Here is an 8159-nt window from a genome sequence, read left to right as displayed (position 1 = left end):
TTCCTCAAGATGATGGGACTAAAGAAAAACCCAGGCTTGACTTGTTTGAAGGACTCTTAAATTCCTTTCGACTATCTGTACGAGAGGTACGGCCATAGCAAGTCCTACCGTGCCTACCCAGATGAATTTGCCCTCACCTCATTGGGGAATATACACAAAAGAGTCTTCGTTTTTATGTTCTGCTTTTTGGGGATGATAGTGTTTCTTATGAAGAAGGCTAGGATCCATACCAGACTAGCCGTAGTCACCAAGACTCTAATGGAAGGAATCAGCGGGTAGCCTTTTAGCATAGTACCTATGATTGTTGCTGAGATATACCGAGCCATGGAAAACTGTCAACGAGGGGCCAGTCACTTCGAGGGTTGTAACTTACTACTCCAACTCTGGCTTATGGAGCACCTCCAAAAGGGTGAATATCGGCAAGAGATTTTGCGCAGAGACTGGGATGATCATATCGCATTCCATCATCCAAGGCGAATGAACTATATGCCTAACATGTTTGCTCAACCAGAAGACGCTAAAGGGTGGGTAGGGTTGTTTGAAAATCTGAAAGAAGACAAAGTGCAGTGGATGTTTGAATGGTTCCCTACTGGAGAGTTCATCACCCGCTCTCGGGACGCCCCATTCCTTATACTCATTGGTCTGAGAGGAACTTATCCCTATGTCCCTCTCCGAGTCATGAGTCAGGCAGGGAGGAAGTAGGTCATACCAAAGGTCGACAAGATGAGTCACTTCAGGGCCGATTTCCAAGACGACGATAGCCCATACAAATGTCAAGCTCAACACATGTGGCATTGCAAAATCATCTTGGAAAAGGATTCCATAGGACCTAACAGATACCATGCTGGTTATACCCCATACTATCCAAGTTGGTTGGAAGACGATCATGGTGGGTTGGGACAACCCGGGTTCGTTCGAGGTCATAGGGTCATCGACGAAAAGGCTGAAATACAGGTTAAGTACAACCAATTGCGCAAGAGGATCCGAGAGTGCAAAAGTGAACATCAGGAAATTCAAGAAGCACATCAGAAGTTGATTGAAGAATGGAAAGATATGGCTGTCAGCGCCAAAAAGCGACTAGGGTATTTGGAGCAAGGTTTGGTAGAATTGGAAAGGAAGTTCATCCAGAGGATCGAAAATTGCCAGAACGCCGAGGGAAATGAAGGAGGACACTTGGCTAGAGCTTATTTGCTGCTGGGACTGCGTGAGCTGGTGAAGCTGTTTGATGGAGCTAAAGATGTCGAGTTTGGGGAAGGTCCTACTGGGACCAAGTAGTTAGGAGTCTTTTCTTTTGCTTTGAAATGTAATAAGGCCAATGGTCATTAGGGATATTTTACTTTCTGCAATTTTAGTATCGTTTTGGGATCCATCTTATTTTTACCAATAAAATCAGGCATTTAGCATTATAGGTTCTCCAAATCAACTTGTCGCTAGGCCTACCTCGGGCACAACGAGGCACCCAAATTAGGACACGATTTATATTCTTGCACTATGTGTTTAAATATTGCAACGTTATTTTCTCATAACCCTTAATAACTTGTTACCTTTTTTGTTTTTACTTTTGTTTTATTCCCCTCCCCAAAAGGTTAGTTCGTGCACTCTGGCATCATCATCCTACTCCACAAGATCTAAGGGCCCTCCACCTCTTCCTCCTCCGAGTCCTGTCAGAAACAAGAACAAGGAAAAAATGGAAGACTTGAGCAATATCAGAAAGGAGAACTCGGGTGAACGGGTAGAGGTTACTCAGGGTATTCAGGTTTCCAAGGAAAGTGCCGCCCAACTTGAGCAGAAGTTGTTGAAATTTCAGGAAGAACTGGACCAAGTTCGGAACTTGGCAAACTTATCATTTTCCCTCACTACCCCGGATGTCAATTTTCCCAATGCTCAGAATCCTACACCTCCACAAAACATCCCAAAACCACAAAACCAACCCGCTCCCCATCACCACTGCAACACATGCCACACTTCGAACAACACCCCACTACTCATTCCTGAACCACTAAACTCCACAAATGATCATCCCCACCACACCCCCATCTATGTGGAAACCATACCACAATATACTCAACCTATTTCAAGCACACCGGAGTCTGATGACAAAGACTCTCTCATCAGGAACCTGGCCGCAGAACTCAAGAAGCTGACTAGCCGAGTCCAGGGTGTTGAAGGAAACAAAGGTATCGAGGGGCTGAATTATGAGGACCTTTGCATTCAGCCAGATGTCGAACTTCCGGAGGGGTACAAACCTCCCAAGTTTGAGATGTTTGATGGCACAGGGGATCCCAGAATCCATTTGAGGACATACTACGATAAGCTGGTCGGAGTCGGAAGAGATGAAAAGGTTCGCATGAAGCTCTTCATGAGAAGTTTGAAAGGGGATGCTCTATCTTGGTACATTAGCCAAGACCCCAAGAAGTGGACAAGCTGGGTAGGTATGGCGTCCGATTTCATGGACAGGTTCAGATTCAATATGGAGAATGCGCCAGATGTATTCTACATCCAGAATTTGAAGAAGAAACCTACAGAGACATTCCGCGAGTATGCTACTCGTTGGAGATCAGAAGCGGCTAAGGTCAGGCCGGCCTTAGAAGAAGAACAGATGAACAGGTTTTTCGTCCGAGCTCAGGACCCACAATATTATGAGAGGTTGATGCTGATTGAAGGCCAGAAATTCTCCGACATCATCAAGCTAGGGGAAAGGATCGAGGAAGGCATTAAAAGTGGTATGGTCACTAATTTTGAGGCATTGCAGGCTACCAACAAGGCTCTACAGTCTGGTGGCACGTCCAAGAAAAAGGATGTGAGTGCCGTGATGGTTGCACAGAGAACAAAATCCCCAATAAAATACCAAACCTACCCAGTATCTCCTCTCACATATCAACCTACCCCTAATTACCAAGCACCCTTGCCTTCCTACCAAGCTCCACCACCTACTTACCAATCATCTCCACCTCCCACATATCAACCTACCTCACCAAGATATTCCCAACCCGCACCCGTCTACCAAGCCTATAATGCTCAGCCCTCTCACTATCAATCACCTCCCCCCCGCCAAAACTTCCCTAGACCGCGCCCTAACTTCGACTGTAGACCTCCCAAGCAATACACCGCCATCGCCGAACCAATCGACCAGCTGTATGAAAGGCTCAAAGCTGCTGGTTACGTCACCCCTATCCCTGCCATAACTCCAGAAAATCCTTCCCAATGGGTCAACCCAAACAAAACCTGTGCATACCATTCCGGCATGAAGGGTCATACCATTGATGAGTGCCGCTCCCTGAAGGACAAGATTCAGGCCTTGATAGACAATAAGATTATTGTGGAAAAGGAGCCTGCTCCGAACGTCTGCAACAACCCTCTGCCTGACCACAAAGGGGGAGGCATTCACATGATCGAGATAGAAGATGACTGGGATCCCAAAGGGTCGATTGGATTGGTTGCCGAAAGTGACAAGCCGAAGAAACCAACAGTCACACTTAATCCAATTGTAGTCCAGATCCAGCCTTCTGAAGACGCTGAGGTGAACATGTCCATACCACTCGATCTTAAAGCACCATCGTCCGCAAAGGCGCCAGGACCAATTGAGGTTGAGTTTGGGTCCCCCAAAGGCACCTGCACCATTTGAAGTTGCTGTGTTACCTCCCAAAACAAGGGTACCCATTCCTATAGCAATGTCAGCCATAGCACCATTCCATACGAAGGCCATTCCTTGGGATTATACCGCCGAGGCGAGAAGGAAAGGGAAAACCAAATCTGGAGAAGCAACTGCAGCACAGGGTATGACCAGAACCGGCAGGGTTTATACTCCAGAACATCTAGCTGAGTCCAATAGGCAAGCCTCTGGATGACCAACCGTCACTGAAACTGTGCCTGATGACCTCTGGAGGAAGATACAAGCAAAGGAATACTCAGTCATCGATCAGTTGAACAAGACGCCAGCCTAGATCTCCATCTTGGCCCTGCTACAAAGCTCTGACGCACATAAAAATGCCTTAGTGAAACTGCTGAGCGAGGCATATGTGCCCAGCAACATAACTGGAGGAGAAATGGCGAACATGGTAGGGCAGGTACTGGAGAGTCACAAAATCACTTTCCACGAAGATGAGCTACCACCAGAAGGGCTAAGCCACAACAAAGCGTAGCACATCACTGTGCAATGTGAAAATTATTTCATCACCAGGATTCTTATTGATGGAGGGTCTAGCCTCAATATTTGTCCATTGGTGACTCTCAGAACATTGGGAAAGAGCCTGCATGAGATCAAGGATGGGGCTATCAACGTCAAAGCTTTTGATGGTTCCCAAAGGTCCATTATTGGGGAAATCAGTTTGTGCCTGCAAATGGGATCGACTTGGTTCGACGTTGATTTTCAGGTGATAGACATCCCAACATCTTACAACTTACTATTGGGACGACCTTGGATCCATGCCGCTAGAGCTGTAGCATCAACCCTGCACCGGGCAATGAAGTTCGAGTGGAATCACCAAGAGGTAATTATTCATGGCGACGGTAGAAAGAAGGAAGATAGGCAGAGAAACCTACCATCACATTGAGCGAGTCAACGTCGTGGACAAAGATAAATGGTGGGATAGCAGGATTGAGAGCATACTGAATTAGAGTGGATATGAACCTGGCAAGGGACTCGGCAGGAACCTCCAGGGAATCACCGAACCTATCAAGCTAAAGAAGCATGGTACCACCTTTGGTTTGGAATACGAGTACGCCTGGAAGGAATTCAAAGAATGGTCGCCACCCTGGCGCGGTCCTTACTATCCATTGGAGCATCCGATACCCCATCTAGAGCAGACTTTTCAACCAGCCGAAGTCATTTATGGGTCAGAAGAAGAGGAAGCACTAGCAGCAATGAGGGACTTGTTCCTGGAGGATGATAATATGGACTGTTGCATCATTTTTGAGGAGGAGGGGGAGGAAGGCCCTTCCATACAAGCCGTGAGCCGAGGAGTACGCCTCAATAATTGGTCCATCAGAACCACCAGAGCCTGGAAAGCTTCGGGGTAGCAAGGCTGAACAAAGCACCATACATTATCTTTTACTTTTTCGCTAGTTGATTTTCTTTCTGTATTTTCTTTAAATTTCGAAAAGGGCTCCGATGTTCAAAACAATTATGAAATTTATCAAAAGCATTTCAGTTTCTTGGGAATCTCACTCTTATTATTTTCTCTATCGTTTACTTTATTTTACACAGCATTACTATTACTTATCTTGATGAACCGACGATTGTGACTTGCAACGAGACAACGCAACAAACGGATATAGACTCAGAAGAGGATGATATACCAGAAGAGGTTGTTAAAGAGGTTGAGAACTTTGAGAATAGGCCTAAGTCTAACTTGGACGAAACTGAGGTTATCAACTTGGGGGACGCAGAGAATGTCAAAGAAACGCGCATCAGTGTTCATTTGTCACCATCGAAAAAGGAAGAGTACGCAGAGTTTCTAAGGGAATATGAGGACATATTTCGCCTGGTCGTATGATGATATGACTGGTCTCAGCACATCTATTGTAGCTCACAAACTGCCGACGGATCCAGCATGTCCGCCGGTAAAACATAAGCTCAGGAAGTTCAAGCCTGACATGAGTTTGAAAATCAAGGAAGAAGTCACCGAGCAAGTCAAAGCCAAGGTCCTCAGGGTAGTAGAGTATCTGACATGGTTAGCCAACATTGTGCCAGTGCCGAAGAAGGACGGGAAGGTCAGAGTCTGTGTCGGCTACCGGGACCTCAACCGGGCCAGTCCGAAGGACGACTTCCCCTTGCCAAACATACATATTCTGATTGACAACTGCGCCAAGCACGAGCTGCAGTCATTTGCTGATTGTTTTGCTGGGTATCATCAGATATGGATGGACGAAGAAGACGCGGAGAAAACGACTTTCATTACACCGTGGGGGATGTATTGTTACAAGATGATGCCGTTTGGATTAAAGAATTTTGGGGCCACCTACATGAGGGCCATGACTACTATTTTCCATGACATGATACACAAAGAGATCAAGGTGTATGTAGACGACGTCATCATCAAATCCAAGAGAGCCACCGACCACATGGAAGATTTGAGGAAATTCTTCAACAGACTGAGGAGGTACAATCTGAAACTGAATCCCGCCAAGTGCGCATTCGGGGCTCCTGCTAGAAAGTTTCTTGGGTTCATCGTAAGTCGCCGAGGAATAGAGCTGGATCCATCAGAGGTTAAGTCCATTCAAGAATTGCCACCGCCAAAGAATAAGAAAGAGGTCATGAGTTTCTTGGGGAGACTCAACCACATCAACCGGAGCAACTCCATATATATTGGTTTATGGTACAGAGGCAGTCATTCCCGCCGAGATAGAGATTCCCTCCCTGAGGATTATACAGGAAGTGGAACTTGAAGATGCAGAATGGGTAAAAAGCCGCTACGAACAGCTAGCTCTCATAGATGGTAAGAGAATGAATGCAGTTTTCCATGGTCAATTGTATCAGAACAGAATGTCCAGAGCCTTCAACAACAGAGTCAGGCCAAGACAGTTCACGCCAGGGCAGTTAGTGTTGAAGAAAATTTTCCTGCATCAGGACGAAGCCAAAGGAAAGTTCTCTCCCAACTGGCAGGGCTGGTACATGGTTCACTGGGTCCTAACAGGAGGAGCCCTCGTACTTGCAGAAATGGAAGGAGAAGTCTGGCCAAAGCCAATTAATTCAGATGCAGTCAAGCGTTATTACGTGTAATCATTATGATTTCTTTATGATGTAATTTGAACTATGCCTGACCTGATTCCCGATTAAGAGGGGATACGTAGGAAGCCCTATGGGTTTGGTCACAATTCAATAAATTTTTCATCCCCCCCCCCCCCCGGATATTGGAAACTGGGGCAGAATTTTGAGGTGGACCCTCAAAATTGCGAAGTTGATTTTCAGCCGTTCATCGCACGCAGCCGTCAGAAGCACCAGCCCAATAAACTAGGGCAGAATTTTGAGGAGGACCCTCAAAATTCCGAAGCAAAAGAGGTTGCAACGTCTTGAACCGTATCGCAGTCGTCGGTTCATCTAAAAGAAAACTATTTCCAATTATGTATTTACAACATATTTTTCTTTTTTTTTTTTACTAAATCATGTGTGACTACTAGCATTGCTTTATTTAGCGACGCTACCCCAATGAAAGCAAGAGCCGAGTAGGACAAGCGAAGTCCACGGGAAGACGAACTAACCTTCCCCCCTTTACAAAACTCACGACTTTTCTTTGAATGCAGGCACCCCAAGACATAAAATCATCAGATACGATTGCATACTCATACTTTTTCGGGAGTACAACTCTCAGAATCATCAGTTACTTACAAGTGNACATCCCAGCAGCCTACAATGACACAATCAATTATCAGCTATATCTATCAGCTAAGAGATTTCGTTACTCTTCACCTTTATTTGCTGCATTGCATAAGGCTACCTTTCTGCCTTCCGAGACTAGCCCTGTCTCCACTTGCATTTCTCTACATTGCATAAGGCTACCTTTCTGCCTTCCGAGACTAAGCTCTGTCGCCTTCCGAGACTAAGCTCTGTCTCCATCTGCATTTTTTCCTGCATTGCATAAGGCTACCTTTCTGCCTTCCGAGACTAAGCTCTGTCTCCATCTACATTGTTTCTTGCATTGCATAAGGCTACCTTTCAGCCTTCCGAGACTAAGCACTGTCTCCACCCGCATGGCTGAAAGATCGCCAACTTTACTTAAATCCTGCATGGCTGAAATATCTCCACTTTATCTCTTGCATGGCTGAAATACCGCCACCTTTATTTGAGTCCTGCAATCGGCTGAAAAATCGCCATCTATGTTTACACTTTACATCGGCTGAAATATCGCCAACTTTATTTAAATCTTCACATCGGCTGAAATATCGCCAACGTCATTTAAATCTCGCATCGGCTGAAAGATTGCCATTTATATCTATACTTTACATCGGCTGAAACAACGCCATATCCTGCATTTCATGGGCTGAAAGATCGCCAAATTGTCCAGAGGCGTCATTGTTCAGAGGCACCATTTTCATAGCCCGAGAACGCCATGCCATGGCCCGAGGACCCTGCTTTTATCTTTTGCATACCATTATTCAAAGGCATCATAGTTCAGAGGCATCATTATCACAGCCCGAGAACATCATTTCATAGCCTGCGA

Source organism: Nicotiana attenuata, unplaced genomic scaffold (assembly GCF_001879085.1).
Source record: "Nicotiana attenuata strain UT unplaced genomic scaffold, NIATTr2, whole genome shotgun sequence".
Taxonomy (NCBI): Eukaryota; Viridiplantae; Streptophyta; class Magnoliopsida; order Solanales; family Solanaceae; genus Nicotiana; species Nicotiana attenuata.
This window is presented reverse-complemented; position numbering follows the sequence as displayed.